We start from the raw sequence: 21,716 nt of genomic DNA, 5'->3' as shown, positions 1-21,716 counted from the left end.
ACAGTGGATACAAAGGTATGTGTAGGCCTAAGTATACTAGCTACAGGCACCTTCCAATGGCCAACTGGGGATATGATGGAGATCTCACAGGCATCAGCATCCAGGGTACTCCACCAGTTCCTGGATGCCATGTCAGCACATGTCGGTGAGTGCATATATTTCCACAACACCTGTGAGGTGTTGGCCAGCAATATGCAACTGTTCCACCAAGTAGCAGAATACCCTGATGTAGTGGGTGCTAGACTGCATGCACATACACATCAAAGCACCACCCAGTGGGCAGGGTAGGGTCTACATAACCGCAAGGGCTTCCCCTCCACCAACTGTCAGGTTGTGTGCGATGCCAAGGGCATAATAATGAATGTGCGCTCTGGCTGCCCTGGATGCTATCACGATTCTCACATCTGGCATCTGACGCAGCTGTACCAGAGATTTGCCAATGGGGACATCCCTCACGGTCACCTAGTGGAGGATGCTGGATACACACTGGAGCTGTGGCTGATGACACTCATCAGAAATACACACACACCTGAACAAGAACTCCATAATGAGGCACACGCACAGACTAGAATTATAGTAGAGCATGTGTTTGGGATGCTCAAGTCACAGTTCCAGTGCCTGGACACATTCGGTGTAGCCTTGCAGTACTCATCAGCTACATGTACCCAGATTGTCATCATATGTGCCATGCAACACAATATGATCCTGTGGAAACAGCTGCAGCAGGAACAGCATGGGGCAGGGCCACACAGCCCCCCCACCATTGCCAAGGCCTGCACAGGCAAAGAGTGACTTGGAGGAGGAACAACCTGAGCCTGCCCCAGTAGACAGAAGGAGGTGTGCCCAGTATGCCCTGACCCTGGCAAAGAGGCAACGCATAGCACATACACTGACACAGGAGGGACCCCGGGAATAACACCGCTCTCTGACTCTCACATACAGTAAAATGGATGCGAAACATGACACTACCTGTGCTCAACCATGTGTTAGGAGTGTACTATGTGTTATCCGACATAGGCAGCCCTGCAGCACCACCCTCAATACTGGGACACCCACAAGGTAAGTGACTCACATATGCCACTCAGGGGGGTTCACATAACCAACAACAGTCACAGCCAGCAGGACAAGTGTAGACAAACACAAACAAAGGCTGTGCTATGGGCTCTGAATGATGCCTATGGGTAATCTCCCCCCAGGCCTACACAGACAGACCACAGCAGGTCAGGAAGTGGGACATTAGTTCTGAAGGGTAGGAAGTCAGAAATTAATATGTAAGTAAATCAAAGCTAAGATCTGTAGTACACTAGTATGCCTCTAGTCAGCATGATAGCTTAGAATACAGAATGAAACAGAGTGCCTGACATACCAGTACAGTCATAGCAAATGTGTACAAGTGTCAGGTGTGCCTCCCCCATCCTCCATAGTAATGTAATAACAGTCAGTTGTGCCTCCCAATCCTGTGTAGACATGTAGAAATAGTCAGGTGTGCCCCCCATCCTACATAGGAATGTAGTAACAGTCATGTGTGCCCCCCCCCCAGTCCTTTGTAGAAATGTAGAAATAGTCCGGTGTGCCCCGCATCCTAAGTAGAAATGTAGTAACAGTCAGGTGTGCTCCCTCCAATCCTGTGTAGAAATGTAGAAATAGTCAGGTGTGCCCCCTCATTCTATGTAGAAATGTAGTAACAGTCAATGCCAAATGATCGACGGATACCCTGCAGAAACAGTATGCTACCTGTAGGTGTACAACACAAAGGTCTGCACTGCAGTACAAACTACCTGGATTTGATCCACACATTCAATACAGACAGGCATACTGGGCATGCTCAAACACTTAGAGAAATGAAGGCAATGTCAGTGAACAACATATTGAAAGGTCATACCGGGCATGCTCACACACTTGAATAAATGAAGGCCATGTCTGCAAACACCAGTGGACCAGACATATCTGGCAGTCGCAGATGTTAGTGCAGACACTCCTCAGTATGCACCACTCATGCTTTGCATGCACACTGGATAGGAATACAGACATATATCTAAGAACAATACACTATAATAAGCCAAAGGTAGATGTACATAGATGTGTTGAAGTGGGTGACAGTGACAAGAAGCCATCCAGGCCTGTCCCACCCAGCACACAGTCAAAGGGCCACAACCACATGGGGTTCCGATGTCACTCACTGTAGATACTAGCCACCAGTATCTGTCAGCATTACAGACTATGTGGTGCAAGTGCTAGCTGTGCAGCATGACTGTGCAAGGAAGTTGTCATCTAGAAGCTGTATACACGTACCTGTGAAATATGACCCTGTGTGTACCCGCATGTGGTGAGTCAACCTCTAGATGAATGGGTTATGGCCCATGCACACACACTGCCCTCCCCATAGCCCTACTATGACAAGCCTGCTGAGGTCATCCACTGTGAAATACACCTCTGGGAAGGTTGTAGCCCAGTAATCTCTGTAGCACATTCCATAACTGCGTACAGCTGTAGTGTGATAAAATAGTTAGGTAGGAGTTCTAATCCCAGACTTGGCATGTGTATGTGTGTAGAGAGCAGCACATTTTAGGCTAGTCACACTCAGTACAATTCAAATGCCCTATGTTGGCACTTTGGCAATCCTGCTGATGTCATTCACTGTGAAATACACATTTGGGGAAGAGGCACTTCAGTGATCCTCATGGTGTGTCCTATAACAGCAGCATGCTGTAGTGTGATATAGAGCTCTATAGGGGTTCTCTTCCCACACATGGCAGTTGTGGATGTTTTGTGTGTGTTTCTGTGTCTGTGTAGGAAGCAATTATTTTAGGCTAGTCACAGTCAGTACAATTCAAATGTCCTAATTTGGCAATCCTGCTGATGTCATTCACTGTGAAATATACCTTTGGGGAAGGGTTACTTCTGCGATCCCTGTGGTGCGTCATATAACAGCATCATACTGTAGTGTGATATGGAAATTTGTAGATGTTCTATTCCCACACATGGCAGTTGTGGGAATTTTGTGTGTGTTTCTGTGTCTGTGTAGGGAGCAATGCATTTTAGACTAGTCACGTTCAGTACACTTCAAATGCTCTACTTTGGCAATCCTGCTGATGTCATTCACTGTGACATACATCTTTGGGGAAGGGGCACTCCAGCAATCCCTGTGGTATGTCCTATAAAAGCAGCATGCTGTAGTGTAATATAGAACTCTGGTAGGGGTTCTATTCCCACATATAGCAGTTGTGTGTGTTTCTATGTCTGTGTAGGGAGTAATGCATTTTAGGCTAGTCTCACTCAATACAATTAAAATGCCCTACTTTGGAAAGTCTGCTGATGTCATTCACTGTGAAATAAATCTTTGGGGAAGGAGAACTCCAGTAATCTCTGTGGAGTGTCCTATAATGGCTTAGTGTAACATACTAGTTAGGTAGGCATTCTTATCCCAGACATGACAGGTATGTGTGTGTGTGTGTGTGTGTGTGTGTGTGTGTGTGTGTGTGTGTGTGTGTGTGTGTGTGTGTGTGTGTGTGTGTGTCATTAGTATCCTGTGTGGAGGTGGTTGTGAGTGTGTAACAACTGGACTCAATGTGGAGTGGGTTTTGCAAACTTCTTATATGTTGGGCCAAGTATATATCACAATGTCCACCCTACAGGGACAACAGATGTGAAATAGCCGAGAGGCTGAGGTGCAAATTCATACCCCTAAATGTGACATTAATGCCAGGTGAACAAAGTTAGCAACCCTTACATTACCCAAGGAACACTCTCAACCCATGTCTCATACACACACACACACACACACACACACACACTCTGCATATTGCCCACTGATTGTAACCATGGTGTGATTGCAATGGGCTACAGAGGGCATGGCACCCTGTCCATTAGTCCAATAGGCATGCACATGCCGACAGTGCACCTCCCCCATTTTCCCCACTGGACACCTGCAACACCTGTGGTGCCATCAAATGTGACCCACAAAGGACATACCATGTCTAAAACACAAGCTCTGTATGGACAGATGCCATTGACACCAGGGAATACCAGTATCTTGCTTTGAATGTAGGTGCAGGGTCAACCTGCTGTCCATTAACAGTTCCCAACATGAGGCCAGGACTGTCACATCTGATGATAACACTCTAGGTACACAACATGGGTTAGACACCCCAGGTACAGTTCCACATGTCACTGTACATGCATGCAAGAGGTGTGCACATCCCAGACACTGTCCATATCATGGAATAAGGAAAAATACATAGCAAGCAGTGCACAGCATTGGCCACACACAATAGTCAACCAGGTGACTGGATGGTGAATACAATGCCCACCTGTGTGGGCAACTCCAGACACTACACCTCTTAGCCACATTGCAGACCATTGTCATGTGGCCTGATGCCAAGTTATATCCATCACCTAGCCTTGTATAGCCATCTGGCACCATCTACCACAACACAGCCATGAAGCAGTGCACCCATGCATGTCAGTACTGGCACCCATGTCTGTGTGTGTGGTGTATGATGCATATGACCACATTCACAATCACTACAACCCCCATTGGCATACTGAAGCATGCTATCTGATGTCAGACACCTCCACATACCCTTTGCACATATAACCTCCGTATGACCCCTGTGGTGCATGTGATACCTGCACAGTACTGTGCTGTGGCAATCCCACTAGTGATGAGTTGCATTCCTGGCCCTGCCAAGTGTGTAAATGTGTCTGCATCCTTGTGAGAGTGTGGCTGTGTTGATGCTGACATCTGTTCATGTGGACAGGCATGTGTACTACACCTACCACATAGATACCATATTCTGTTGCAGATGTCACTCACCATCACATATACATTCCGAGTGCTCCCCAACATGTAACCTATGTGGTGCATCCACTAACTGCATGGACATGTGCTAGCACTACATAGTCATCAGGGGTTTGATACCCTGTACTGGTAGGTGTGTGACACAAACATGCTTAAGTTTTACTCTCCCACCCCTCCCTGCCTTTTCTGTGCCTCTGTCTGCCTCTCTCACTCCCTCTCTGGTGAATGTGGAGACTTACACCTGCATTGCTTAGGCAGCAGCATGTGTATTTTAAGTGATACTCAGGATCAGCTGATGTCCTCTACACGAAATGCAGCCCTCCTCTAGCTGATTGCATATGGGACAGCTGTGGTAACATTCCCATAGCCAATTGCATGGAAACACACACCAATATCTGGGAACATCATGGTGATGTTGGGCCTTTCATTCACTGCGAGCAGGAATGCGATCTGCTTTTTGGCAAACAGCATATCAGATGGATTGGGGATTTACCTCTAACAACATACACTGTGGAAACAGGCCAACACACAGGAGGGGGATGTGCCTGACCTGACTGTAAGTGCTGCTATACTGCATTTGGAGTAATGTTGGTTTAACAGTGTGTGTGTGTGGATATGGCTGTCCTACATGTTTTCATACCTGCCATGTTAGTGCTATGTTTATGAGGGAACACCCATCTGTAGGGACATCTGCAGACAGGCCAGTGTGTGGTCCCTTTTGTTTCAGGTGTTACCCACAGAGCACCTATCTGTGAACTGCAGAAGGTAGTGTGTGTAGAATGGTGACAGCTGTGAGAGTTACTGACTTCATATCCCTCATAGGACATATGTTGCAACAAACCCAATTACAACAGTAAATGTATGAGGTTATTACAGCAACATGTCAGTATTGGCCCTGTGTATATGCCTCCAGTCACAACCCTGTCAACCTTTGTACATATGTCATGCAGTAAGGGGTACATATGTGCTGTACACCATAATTAGTGACATCATATCTGATAAGCCGGTGAGATATCAGACTGCTACACATGGTATGTATAGTAGGGATTATATCTGATGACATAACCTGGGCATTCTGTGGTTGTGTGTACAGTACTGAAGTTTGTGTACTTATGGTGATTGTCAGCAGTGTGTGTATTGTTAATATGTACCTTGGCCTGTGTACAGACTGTGGTAGATGTCATTGTTCTTGGTCCTGTTCTATCTGATGTTACAAGCTGCTTCACTGTATGTTACCCTATCAGCTGACATGTTTGTAGGTCCATACACACACATCTCCCATGCCACAGCCAGGTATCGGAGCACACTGTGTAGCGGCCCATTATATATAGGGTTAGTGTGTGAGTGGCACATATGAGGTTGGTGTTGAACAGATAGTCCATATATTGTAATAATATGCTAGCATACCATATGTGGCTGTGGCTGTGTTCACATTGGTTGTGGTTATGCACTTTCACACATGTGTATGTTACTGTGTGCTGTGGCATGCCTGTAGAGCCTGCTATATATGCAGGTACATGTGCATTCTCCCATAGGAAATGTAGGTCAGTCTTGAGCCAGTCTGCCTGTAGCCTGCACAGTGCTTTGTTACATACCTAGCAGCTTAGTGTACTTACCCAGTGAGATGTAATGTCCAGATACTTGCCAGATGTACTGCCGCTGGACCACCATAACAATCATGTTTGTCAGACAGAGCAGTGGGATGTTGTACAGATGTATGTCAATATCTAGTGGGTAGTATGTGGCCATGGCACCTCTGTACCACCTGTTAGTATGTGGCAGGACAGGCAGGGATGTGTGAATGCATAACCTATGGGAGCACATGTATACCAGTAGTTACGTGTTATACCAATCTACATGGCTGTTAACATCCACATTGTCAGGATTGGTCCACATGTCTTACAATAAGGGGTTATGTGTATACCTCTGGACTGTCCAGGGTGTGTTAGACTGTCCACATATATTGGCCATTATTCCTGATGTACTCCACAGGAGGATTACGTGCTAGCAGTAATACTGCACTATGTCCTTCGGATGTCTGTCAGTAGCCAATGGCTCACATGTTAAAAGCAGATGTGACCTCCCACACACATCATGTCTGTGAAGACACTCCCTATTACAGTAGCAATAGTCTGCAAATATACCTGCTATACATACCTGACATCCCCTTTCACTACAAAGTTGGGACTATAGGGACTGAGGTAGGGCTACACTCCATGTTCAGGACATATGGTGAGGATATATGTACATGTGGTTATCCAGACATCTTTATAGACATACACATATACATATTGACATACATAGATGGATATATGCATATACTGAGCAATATATGTCTACACATGTACAGATAGAGATACTTATGCACATATATGTATGGATATCTACATATATATTGACAGTAGGAGGTATATCAGAATAGATATGTATGCACATATAGTTATTGATATCTACATATACACCAACATAACTAGGCATATGTGTACACATAGGATGTGCATACATATATAGCTATATATACATATCTATCTATATATATATATATATATATATATATATATATATATATATATATATATATATATATATATATATACATATATATATATATATATATATATATATATATATATATATATATATATATATATATATATATATATATATATACACACATATATCAATATATACATATATGTATATGAAAGCGCTACAGAATCCTGAAAGCCCAAAGTCCTGAAGACAATCAGGGGTAAGCTGCCTTATTATATCTGGATGTACGGTACTATACAATCCACCTTGGTTAAATGCAGACCTACTGCCACCTGCCATACAGACTGTTCTGTTTGTCAGTGTGCTTGTGATGGAATCAGTTCTGCCTTGTTATGTAACAGTTACATCCCATTTTGTCAACTGAGGTCTTTATCCCCTAGGGATTGTCTACAGGGTGTAGATAGAGGCTGCTGAACTATACATCTGTATTACTTACTGTTGATTGTTTGGTATCCTGTGGCCCAGTCTGTCTTTACTATTGTAGTACATGATGGCCTGGGTCTGGACAGCAACATTTGTTAACTTTTCCAGATTACTGTATTAGTATAACTGTTTTACAGTTGCATTACTCTTTGTATGTGGCTGTCCATGTCTAAACAACTATACCACATGGCATATACATATATATATATATATATATATATATATATATATATATATATATATGTATATATATATATATATATATATATATATATATATATATATATATATATATATATATATACCACGCGTTGCTGTGGCTCAGTCTGGTTAAATGGAAAAAAAAGAAAAGAGAAAGTGCACGTTTCTAATATGTTTAATTTCACAATGCTTGTGGGTATACAATAATTTTTGTTGTTCCATTGTCTGTGCAGATATAGAGATTGTCTGGTTTGCCGACTCTAGAACACACAACATATAATTGTCCATGTGTGAAGCAATCCATGTGTAGCTCTAAACCGCACAATTCTAAAGATTGGCTCTGAGCTTTATTGATGGTGATTGCAAACGCCAATCGAATTGGGAATTGCAATCTCTTAAATTGAAATGGCAGATCCGTTGGAATCATAGGAATGTGAGGAATGAGGACATCTTCACCTTTGAAAGGTCCTGTCAAGATTGTTGCTTCTATGACGTTGCTCATTAATTTTTTTACTGCAAGCCGCGTGCTGTTGCAAAGCTTTGGCTGGTTGATATTTTGCAACATGATAATTGGCACGCCGATTTTCAATTGCAGTACGTGCGGTGGCATCCCTGGCAGATCTAGTGAATTCAAAAATTCTGTTGGATAATTAACCGCTTCATCTGCTTTCACAACTGTGTCGACGGACTTGTATGTGACTGCCTCGCTTTGAATGTTAGACTGAATAATATTGTTAAGTTCGTAGACGTCTTTGTTCTTGGCCACAAGAATAGCTCATTCAGTCAGCCAATCATGATTCTTATAATTGGTTTGAATATTGGGAAATACTTTTTCAACCAATTCTTCTTTTAACGGTACTAAATTGCAGAAGTTATGAGGCAATGAAATTCGTCCTGAGGTCAGATCAACCGGCACCTTTCCGTTCCCAATTTCCAGTTATTGATGTGAGAATATCTCAGCTGACTGATCATTTTGCAGCTGGGCACACATATTTGTAGTTCATTTTAATGTCTTTACATGTCGCCACAAAGTAGAGTATTTCAGGCAAGCCTTTATTTCGTCCGCTGGTGTTGATCGAGAAGAACGAAGCAGATCTGAATCTGCAGAACACAATCACCGTGCTCGCAACCGTGCATCCTCAAGTCTGGCTGCACGTCACTCTGCTGCTTCCTCGGCATGTATTTGAGCCATTCTTTGTCTGTTTCACTCACTCGCTGATGCCCGTTCTCCCTCAGTTTGATTTGCAATTACTTGTCACACTGCTTCCGCTCCGCGAGTACGACGACCTAAGTTTGATCTTCTGTGAGGCATTATTTGGATGAACTAAAGCAGATCGATTGCACTGAAAAAGAAGTAAAAAAGTTATAACAAAAACATAAAAAATTACATATTTGTATACAAATATATAGAATCCATAGTAGGTATATAAAAACACGCACGTATTTGAATGCAACGTGTGACATCTATATAATAGTAGGTATATAAAAACACGTGCATGTTCGAATGCAACATTGTGTGAATATTTCAAAGCAATCGATGAAGAACTTTCGGAGATTTAAGATTTTGAAGGAACGAACATTTACATTTTTATTTATATATATATATATATATATATATATATATATATATATATATATATATATATATATATATATATATCTGTATCTGCATATATGTGTCTGTGTATATGTATCCTAGGGATGCCCATGTCATGTCAAGTCCTGGTTATGGGATCTGCAGCACTTGGTAGTATATTGCAGGTGGACGTGTTTGGCTGGGGGGTGTACCTATTCGTACAAGATGTATATTGTTTGGGGCCTCTCAACCCCATTAACAGTGCATGTGGACATATATGTTTTTGTTATTTACCCATTGTTATCTACAGATGTATGTCCGTATATACATATATATATATATATATATATATATATATATATATATATATATATATCTGCTTACATAAATATAACTATGTCCATATATACCTGCATAGATATATATATATATCTGCTTACATATATATACCTTGCTGTATATATTTAGACATATAGCTGTAGACATATATATCTATAGCTGTAGGGATTTGTATGTATATATATATATATATATATATATATATATATATATATATATATAGATATATATATATAGGATATGTTTTATCTATTTAGATATTAATATATATATGTATATATATATATATATATATATATATATATATATATATATATATATATATATATATATATATATATGTATATACACACACAGACACATACATCTACATGTTGAAATACATTTCCTGTACTGTTGAATGACTGGCTTGGATGATATGTTTGTGAAAACATCAGAGTTTGACATGGCTTAGTGGTAAATCACTTTGGCTATGGTGTGTAGGGTTCTGGGCTGGAGCCTTGCAAAGGCTGTGTAATTTGTTACTGGGCAGGACAAGGGCCATTGGATACAGAGTAATTAAGGCACTTTTGAGCAGTTGTAAGTGGGTTTGCACAAGGGTAAGCAATGCTAACCTCCGGTTAAATATGCTTACAGAGAGTTAGCTTTAATATTGCTTAACTTGTGTGCGCATTGCTTACCCTCATGCAAACGGACTTAAACCCACTTACAGTGCTTAAATTTGCTTAATATTGCTTATTGGTGCTTACACCTGCTTACTAGTGCTTTGTTCATTATGACACTGACACCTCACATGTGCATTTACTGCAGTACTCCAATTCATAAATATTTGTTATTTAGTGGGTTATGCAACATCAATATTAGTCATAACGTACTTTGCCATGGAAAGTGCTGCAGTGGGACTTGAACTGGGAATGCCTGCTCATAAGGCAAATGCTCTGCCCACTACCCTATTTCTATGCTGCTTTATTTGCATATATCTTCCTTGTTATCCTCTTCAGCCATTTAAGCTGCATTAACCGTAGCTAAGCAATGGGCACACCAAGGCACCTACGGTTAGCTATAATCAGATTTTTAAATAAAAAATAAAGGGTTTGTTCATTTTATTGGTGATTACTTGCTGTTGTACATGAGGAAGAAAGTTGGTTGGGATATGCAGACACCTATGAGCCATCTCGCTCATTTCTTAGCCCTTTCTGCTGTTCTTCATTGCGGGGGCATGTATATTCTGAGGGCTCTGCTCTCAGACACGCCCCCTGCACTCTTACATGCTCTGTGTAAGATTAGGAGCTCAGGCAGCATGCCTCATTACTATGCATGATGCACTGCTGTCCTGCTCCTAAACGGCTGCCACCATGCAGGACTAAGCTAGTCCTGCACGGAGGAATAGTACATCCGGGGGGTAGTTCTTGAAAAGTGAAATAATAAGTGCATTTGTGTTACATTTCTTTTGATTTGAGGTACATTTCAAGACTTGGGTCCTTTTTTTAGTTTCTTTATAAAAAAGGCATAGAATTTCACACATAGTTCTATTAACTAAAGCCCACATTTATAATTAGTAAAACAAATAAATGATCATTTTTTTTGTTAGTGACTGGATGCTCAAATATGTCAGTTCTACTAACACTATGGCATGCTGCAGAATTCATGCATTTGAATGTACAAGTTTTTATAAACACTGGAACTGTTTTCATCAGAATATATAGAACATCTCTCAGCTCTCTTCAGCCTCATTTAATTTAATTACCAAGTTTACTAAACATATGTTCAGATCTGGAAAACACTCTGTCTTTGACCTTAAATCACAAACATTCCCTCCTTTGTCTGCAACATCTCTGTCCTCCCACCATCCCTTAATGACCACTGTCCCATCACTTTCTCCATCACTAACAGATCTATAACCCTAGTCCTAAATACCTTCATGCCCCAATCCAAGAAAAACATTTTCCAGCAAATAAATATCTCTCTTCATGGTCTACAAAATTCTCAGAGGATGACACAAACATTGGACAAATATCTTGTTCACAATCCTTCAAGTACAAGATGAGTTCTTCTCAGAAACAAAAAAGTCTCTCTAATCCACAACACCCACCTAGATTACAAATGAGCTTAAACAACTCTTATAGAGGTGAAGCCTTGCTAAAATGAATGTGTAATCTAAACCATTCACTACCTTCAACTTATAACCTTCATCATGCCTTCAAACAAAACTCCACTCCACTCAAAATATCTTAAATTCCATCAGTCACTTTATCATTAATTCACTCCTACAAGAACAAAACTGCTTTACTCTTAAAAATGCAAAAATGTCACCTTATTAAGCAAAGAGTCAACCTCCTATTTGAGACTCATCTCCTCAAATTACTGCATCTTCAATCCTTTCCCACACTTTCAGCCAAACTCTTTCAAAAAACTTTAGCCTATCACCTGCTCAACCTTTTGCAATCTGCTCCATTTCTCTCCACTACAAGATCCAAATTCCAATTTACCACGCATGCGTTCTCCATAGATGTCCCACCAAGAATGCACTCTTCATAGATGTCGCACCAAGCATGCATTCTTTATAGATGTCCCTTCTTTTTGGCCATCTTTCTCTCATGCCATCTTAGAAAAGTCTCAACTTCCCACCATCAGATAGGCTCTCCTAACCCACCATCAGCTAGAAGCCAAGTGCTCTTGTCCCCATAAAGGTCATATCACCTAGGGCTCACCAAAACTCACCTTCATATTGTACTTCATCCTCATCATTGTTATCTGTATATTTGTATATCCAGTTTTCTGACTTGCTGAAATATTCCTGATTTGCTGTATTACACATCATTCTTTAACAATTCCATCTTAACACAATGTTACTGTTCTCTGCTTATGTATGATGCTGATATTGTACCTCTCAACTCTCTCTTTGTTACCCTTCCCAGCTCCCTTTCCACAGGAAGTCTGGCATCCTCTGACAGTGGAAAGGGAGTAACTGGACCCCAGCAACACAAACGGTCAGCAAATTTCTTCCACAGTTTACAGAGAGAGATAATTTTGATAGTTTCATTCAGACACATGCATCAGCTGGAGAGACTTTCTCAGCAATATAACACAGGGCCTGCAAACCATGCCATGATGTATATGGATAGATAAAAAAAACATGTCACTGTAATCTGTCTGGTATAGGATGAGGTCCTGTCTGCCAGGCCTCTAGGCCAGTGTCTGACCATGCCCTGGTGGGATGACTGCTTTTCCAAAAATCTAATATAGCTGACATCAGCTGTGTCTGTTGAGAATATGGAAATAATAGTATCCCACATTCTGCTGTAAAAGGCTCTTTCTAATGTCAAGCTAGAGTGCACTTAGACACATACACACACACACACGCACACACGCACACACGCACACACACACACACACACACACACACACACACACACACACACACACACACACACACAAACACACACACACACACACACACACACACACACACACACACACACACTTGACTGGAGTGAGAATAGAACGCCTACCTACTTACCCAGACTACAGAACTCAGTATTTCATTCAAACAGCACAGCACAAGCCCAGCTTAGAGTGTCTCAAACAGCACTTTATAGCTGATGACATCAGCAGTGTCTGTTGAGGAGAATATAACAGTGTCGCACATATTCTGGTGTAAAATGCTTTCTGTAATGTCAAGGAAGAAATCTCACACATACCCAGATGACCGTAGTAAAAATAGAAGCCCTACCTATCTAAGTACCCAGACTACAGAACACAGTACATAATGCAAGTGCCACAGCACAAGTCTGACTTTTGCAAAACTGCAGCTGAACTTATAGTACATGACATCAGCAAGCCATGTGTGAGGCAAGATTTTGCCAGGTCTGCATAGATTCATAGCTTCATAGGATCATATAAGGCTACTGCTACCATAATGGCCCTACATTCATAGGGTCATAGGAGGTTACTAGATTAATGGCCCTAGGGCCTTTATAAACCTAGACAAGTTGTACCATTGTTTCCTTATAGACCAAGATATGTAGTCCACATTTGTGAATCCATAATCAGCACTGGTTGCCCCTGTCTAAGAGTGACATAAATAAAGGCCCCAGGGTAAACTTATGATTTCTCAACCAATTGGTCATTGAAGAGCTCAGTTTCATATGAATTGGAGTTTGTTCCATAAGAGTGGTAATCTCTGGGAGACATATATGTCACTCCAGTATGTCCTGTTGATGTCGCAGTCTAGGTTAAGGTCTCTATAGTGAGTGAGTCTTGTCCCATTTGGTTTGTGGATGTGTAGCATTTCCATTAAGGCAGGGTTCAAGACTACTCCTAAGGCCAGACACAAATCATCTCTAAGCAGTCTATATGATACAGAGTACAGTGACAGGGCCTTTAGTATGTCCATGTAGGTCATGTGAGAAACTTCTTAGGACTCTCCAGCTGCTGCAGGTGTCTGGTGAGGTACATGTGAAAGGGAGCATTGAACTCTATTACTGGTTTGATGAGGGATGAGTACAGTGGAGTTATAACATCCTTAGTCTTGGATGCTATGTCCTTAGATATGAGGTGCGCAACTTGAAAGGCCTTCCTTACCACTGTGGACACATGATGTTCAAGGTTGAGGTTGCTATCAACCTGCATTTCCAAATCTCTCACCACTGGGTTGGAACTTAGGGGAGTGTTATTAATAGTGTAATTTGCAGGGACGTCTCCTTTGCTGAAAGGGATACTAGTGCATTTTTGGGTTAAGTTTAAGTCTGTGGCTTTGGCAACAATCATTATATGGTATGGTGACATTGTTTGGGGATTTAATGATTGCACCCAGTTTGCAGTCATCAGTTAACTTGGTGAGGCACAGGCCATTTGTTTTTGCTTGAATTTCTGAGAAATGGATTCCAAACAGTGTGAGACCCAGCACACACCCTTGTGGAGTACCACTGATAACAGGTCTGCTGGTAGAGCTGGAATCCCCAACTATAACTGCATGCATTCTGTTTGTGATCCAGTTGGTTACCCATCTAATGGTATATGGGTTAACCCCCAGCTGTGTGACATTCTCAATGATGCCTAAGTGGGGGATTGTGTCAAACTCATCCAGGGCTTTGTTGACACTCTTGAAGAATTCCACTAGGTTTATCAGGCATGATCTACCATTAACAAAGCCAAACTGGGTTGGGTCAAGCATTTGAAGGTCAAAAGTGTCCTTGTTGATAAGGTCTAAGATGATTCTCTGCATGGTCTTACAGATATGGCTGGTCAAGCTTATGGGTTTATAGTTCCCTGGGTGGGTTGAGGGACCCCCTCTGTGCAAGGGGATTATGGTTGTTATTTTTCATGCTGCTGGGATAAAGCCAGTACTTCGACTGTGGTTGAAGAGAGTACCAGATGGTTCTGCTAACTCTTGTTTTAGACTGTTTAGTAGCAGCCTGGGATGTTATCTGGTCCCATAGAGGCTGTGTTTTTGGTCTTGGCAAGTGTGGTTATCACCTGTTCTTTGGAGATAATAGGTAAAGAGCTGGTGGTATGACTGGTGGAGACAGGGTTGTGAATTTTTTGCCAAACCTATCTGCTAACAGTTTGGCAATGTCCTCAAGGTCAGTATGAGTGGCACCATTCACTATAAATTCGATGCAAAGCTGGGTCTTCACATTTACATTACAGATATAGTTAAAGAATGCCTTGTGATTATCCTTCACTATGGATGCTAATTTAGTTTCATAATTAGCTTTAGAAGACTTTACAAAATGTCTTATTTGCTTGTTCAAGCTATGGAGGGTGTTCTTCTGAAACTGTTCCCTCTTATTCCTGGACATCATTTTCTTTCTGTTGTTGTATAATCTATTTATGCTAGATGTCCACCAGAGTGGGTTATTTTTTCATGAGCAAGTTTTGATCCTTTCTGGTACAGCGAAGTCTATACACTTATAAAGGTGTTTATACAGGGCATTTATTTACACCTCCATCTAGCTGTCTTTACTGTCAGTGGTGGCAGGAGGCTTGAAACTATTTATGCCATCATTTAGAAGGCTATAGTTTGCTTTGGAGAAATGTTTCAACCTTTTGGATCCTGTGTGTGTGTGTGTGTGTGTGGGGGGGGGGGGTGAAGTACAATTGTTACATTGAATGTGACTGATTTATGGTAAGACCTTACCAGGGAGGGTCTCACACATGGGGTGGTGCAGCGATCTCTCAAGTTGGTGAGTACTAGGTCAAGGACATTCAAGCCTCTTGTGGGGGTGTGGACTAAATGTTCCAGAGCATTCTTGTTTACAAAGCACAGGAACTTTAGGATAAGCGTGTTTGAACTCATATATGTATCCCAGTTGATGGAAGGATAGTTAAAGTTACCCATGCCTAGGGTGTTTGGCTGTATTATGAGTGACACAAGTAGGTCCAGGAAGGCACTGTGTGGTTTTCATGGTATGTGCTGATGGATCTGTAGCAAACAATGATGTGTAGGGGGGGTCTTCATACAGTTAGATGGACTTGGAGTAACTCTAGGGAGTCATACTGCTTAACCAGTCTTGAGGTGTATTTGTCTTTTATGAAGATGGATACACCTCCTTCTTTGGTTCTTTCACATTTATTTTGTGGCCTGAATGTGTGGAAGGCATTGTAGCCTTTCATGGCTGGAGTATTCTCTGTGACCCTAGACCATGTTTCTGTGACTGTGCAAACATCGACATCTTCCCAAGTAAGTAGTGCCTCCATTGAGTGTAGTTTCTGATTTAGACTCCTAGCATTAAGCAGCATATCCCTGAACTTGTCTTTTTAGGATATTTTTATGTCAGGAATTCTGTTCTTATGACAATGCCTAAAAAAGGCATTATGGGGGAGGCAAGTACCTTGGCCAGTAACCGAAAGGCAAAAGGTGACAGATAAAAAACATCCCTGGCAAAGCAGGACGGTCTGTTGACCATATCATCGCAAGCTGACAAATACTAAATCCCTTGGACTGACACCAGTAGCTAAGCCAATCATTGAAGTTGATAATACTTTTGTTTGTATTAAGGCATCATCCTGGGTGAAGGTAAAATGCTGCTTAGGACTATGGACATACCTGTGTGGGACACATAATCTGAGATCTCACTCTTCATGTAGTCCAGTGAGGTACGTATCAAGTCATTTACTCCAACATGGAGTATGATAGAGGTGTAAATGTACTTGCTGTTGAGAGATTTGAGTGCATGCAGGAATTTGCAGATCCTGGCACCTGACAGGCAGCTGACTGTGACTTTCTCTTTGTACAACCTGGTGAGGGGGACATCTGCATGTGTCACTATGAATTCACCTATGACCATGACATTGGTTTTCAGGTATTTTGCCTTAAGGGCTCAATGGTTGAGACACTGATACATTTATTTTTATGTGTAGTGGGTTCCATTAGGACAGTATTGTGTGCAGAAGGCTTGCATTTGTGAGGTCTCTGCTCTTTTGGTAAGCTTCTAAAGCATACCTCTGCATCTGTGAGTTTATGTATTGTGCACTTGGTTTGTTGAGGAGGTGAGGTGTGTCTGCTGACAACCTGTTTGATTTCTGGTTTGTTGTTACCTGAGAGGGAGAGATCATTTATTCTCTATTCATTGCATAGTTGCATCTCTCACATATTATTTTTTAAATTTTAGGAGTACATGGTTATCACTATACATGGTGCAATAGAAGCTTAGCTGTGTAAAAACACAAATAATCTTATTAAGCATATTTAGGTGGTCATTGTTAGCAGAGTGATTTTGTGAACAGCAATAACTGGGCATGTGTATGAGGGACATAGTTACCACCCCAGAGGTGATGTTGTAATTATCCAACCAGTAGTGAAAGTTGCTCTTTAACAAGGTCATTTAGGAGCACTGCTTCACATGCAGTGAGAACCTATTACAGAGGAGTGTGAGTCACTGGGGGATATAGCTGTCTCCCCATCATGTTCTGTTTATGTCACAGGCTAGCTTGATTTGATTTGCATTTGATTTGTAGATGTCCAGCATTTCCAGTAGGGCAGAGTCTGAGACTTCTTTGTAAGTCAGGCATAGGTCTCGTCTCAGCAGATTGCATGATACTGAGTACAATGACAGGTCTTTTAGTCTTTACATGTATGTGATGTTTGAAGGACCTGCATTCTCACAGTCATAAACCTCTATGTTTTTCTTCAGTTGCTGCATTTGTCTGGTGAGGTACAGACAGAAAGGAGCCTTGTACTCAATTAGTGGTCTGGTAAGAGTGGAGTACAACAGAGCTATGGCCTCTGCGGTCTTGGATATGATGTCCATATGTATGAGATGCACAATGCTGAATGTGTGTCTCACCACTACAGACACATAGTGATGGACGTGTAGATTGCTATGAACATGTGTTCACAAGTCTCATAACACTGTGTTTGAGCTAAGAGGGGTGTTATGTATATCATAATTAGCTGGGATACTTCATTGTCAAAGGGGACAATGAGGCATTGTTTGCTGTAAGGTTCAGAGTTTGGCACCAATCATTTGTCTCTGTCAGCCCCTTCTGTAATGTTACCATCACAGGGGGAATCTATATGAGTGTGTCCAACTAACAGTCATCTGCAAATGTGGTAAATCACAGGCCATCTACCATTGCCTACACCTCAGGGAAGTAGTTTCCACACAGTTGAGGGTCCAGCACAGATCCTTGAGCTATTCCATTGGTAAGTGGCTAATGGGTGGGAGGTACAGTCCCAAACTTTGAGAGTGTGTGTTTTAATGGTGAGCCAGTTGGCTATCTAGCTAGTATTGTATGGCTTAATTTTTGGCTGGGACATTTTTACTATGAGACATGAATGGGGGATATTGCCAAAGGCCTTGGATAACTGAACATAGTTGATATGTCCTGTTATCTGCCATTTATTCTTTGTGATGAGTCTCAAAGAAGTCCACGATGTTCAATAGCCAAGATCTATCCTTGACAAACACAGCATGGGTTGACTCAAGTATGTTGAAGGTCACCTATGTCCCTGTGGATAAGATCCATGCTTATCCCTTCCCTAGCATTGCAGAGAAGCCTTATGAGGCTTATGTGTCAATAGTTGTAGTTCTCCATGTTAACAGATTGACTTTCATTTCATATAACACAATATTTGATATTACTTTCTGTAGTATAGGTTATATATGTGTGGAAAAAGTACTGAGACACCAGGGTTGCAGTGCTTGGGGAGGGCAACACATGGCTGTATTGTAAATATGTAACATGGTGTGAGATAGGGTCTTCATTTTTTAATGTTTCCACATGTAATGTCACATCATACTCAAGAAATGGCCAATAAACAGCAGTAGTAGTTAATAATATATAATTTTCCATAGCACAGTAAGCAGCAGTTTTGTGCAAAGGTTAGCAAACTGTAAATGCATGTGAGATACACATGTTTGTGCATAGCTAAGCAGTGTGCATATGTGAGACATATTGCTAAACTCTGACAGTTAGTATTGAGTCTATGAAACACATTTGCTATTTAACTGGCTCTGTGGCAGCATGTGTTAATGCATTGATACATTCCTTTTTGAGGCTAAATGGTACTGGGTTTGAATCTTCTTCTCTCTCTCTTTTTTTTTTTTGGCTAGTGTTTGCACGATGCACAGCAGTGCAAACACATGAAATGCAGAAAAATGAATGGCAGTGCACAAACTGGACAACAGGATGGCCCGGGAAGCAGACAGGACCATAATAGCAATGAACTGCAACATAGCCAAGTGTTTTCTCAACCTTCCTGTGGCAACAGGTGTAAATGTAGGACTACCATACACATGGTCCCAGGTTTGAACACAGCATATTGAATACAGTTTTACTTTTGCCCCAATTCCCTGTAGTCTGTTTACTTAGGTAATGGTTCTATTCTCATTGCAGTCAACTGTGTGTATGTGTGTGAGTGTGTGTGTGTGTGTGTGTGTGTGTGTGTGTGTGTGTGTGTGTGTGTGTGTGTGTGTGTGTGTGTGTGTGTGTGTGTGTGTGGAGGCTTTTGCTTGATATTATAGAGAGCATTTTACTCTGGCATGTGTGACACTATCTTCTTCTCAACAGACACTGCTGATGTCATCAGCTGTATCACAGTACTCCCACTAGGAGAGGGTTGAGACTGGCCTGGGGGCCAGGCAGAAGTCACCTCATCCTATGCAATAAAGTTTATAGTGACATGGCTTTTAATCTATCCACATACATCATGGCAGGATGTGTAGGTCCTGTGTTATCTTGCTGAGAAAGCCATGTAGTCTATCCCACTGCTGCTTGTGTCTAGTGAGGTACATGTGAAAATGTGCATTGTACTCTATCAGTGCTGTAAAGAGATGTGGCTACATTCCTGTCATACAATCCTAAGACCTCAATATGATGGCGTGACTTATGATGTGCACAACACAGGTTTTCAATAGCAGTATGGACACTTGGTGGTCAAAGCTCAGATTGCTATTTAAATAGTTTCCCAGTGTTTGCATTACTTAGTTTCTGCATAGCAAGACTTTTGTCAATACTGTGATTAACATGGAACTCCACTTTTCACACAGACATTACAAACACATTTCTGCATTTATTTGTACATGTGCTTTTGCCACCATTCAGTTCTGTTTGTTAGCTCCACCTGTTATCACCATTGATACACTCAATGATTGTACACAATATGCAAGAATCAACAAACTTGGTAAGCCAAAGGCCATATACTTTAGCCTGAACTGTTGAGAAATACAGTTCAAACAGTGAAGGGCCAAGCACAGGTCCCTGGGGTTTGCCAATAGTGACAGATCTAGTGGTACAGGTTGATTCACCAGCTTTCACATAATGTGCTCTGTCAGTGAGCCAATTGTTTGCCCATCAACTGACATAATGTTTAATCCCCAGCTTGGGGGTTTTCTCAATAATACTTGCATGTGTGATTGTGTCAGACCCCTAGGCCAGATCACAACAGGCAGTATGCACTGTCTTACCTTCATCCAGGCCTGTCACATTGAATCAGTGTGCTGTGACAACATTACAGATCACCTATGGTGTGACCCAGCACATACATCTTCCTGATATGGTTGGATACACAGTTCAACACACCCTCCACATGGCCTGTGTTCTCATACAAGGTTGTCTGTCAACATGCATCCACTTGAGTTGGGGGACAGCACCTGATGCATGCATGTATAGAGACATCCTGACTCTCCTCGACTGTGAGGTAGAACAACATGTCATCATGGACTTCTTCTACCTGTACACTAGTAATATTCCAGGTGTGTGCAACAGACCTGTGTGAGTTGCTGCTGCTACATCAGTTCCATTACATTTGATAGATGTCCAAAAAGAGGTAATTGAAGTCATGCATGATGACAACAGTATCATCTTGTGGAACTTTAACAGGTCAAGACATATTACACAAATCCACACTGAGGTATTCAATCAACACTGTCATATGTGGTCATGAACAGCTATATCACCCAATGGGTAGACCAGTGTATGACATACATGGCATCTCACTATGTCAAAATGTATGATGTGATGTATATTTCAGGTCCAGTGAACAGGTCAGTGCATCAGAAGTGTCTGCTACGCCCTTTCCTGCCCCTTAATTAAGTGATAATCATCACAGATGACATACACATGCTGTGTCCAAACAGCTGCCTGAAAGACTACAACTTATGGGCAATCACTGACTCCAACTGTGATATGCGGTATTAGTATAATACAGACAGTATCAACACATACCAGAGACTTCTGCCACAGCCATGACAGCACCTGCACTGATAAGACACATGGAGGTATTTGTTGAATCAGGAAACAGACACAACACACAAGTATAATGCGGACATCACATCCTATAATCAGACCGATAGGTATGTGACCTGTGTCCTGGGG

This window comes from Protopterus annectens, chromosome 12.part0 (assembly GCF_019279795.1).
Source record: "Protopterus annectens isolate FY-2018-M chromosome 12.part0, PAN1.0, whole genome shotgun sequence".
Classification (NCBI taxonomy): Eukaryota; Metazoa; Chordata; order Ceratodontiformes; family Protopteridae; genus Protopterus; species Protopterus annectens.
Note: the sequence above shows the minus strand (reverse complement) of the source record.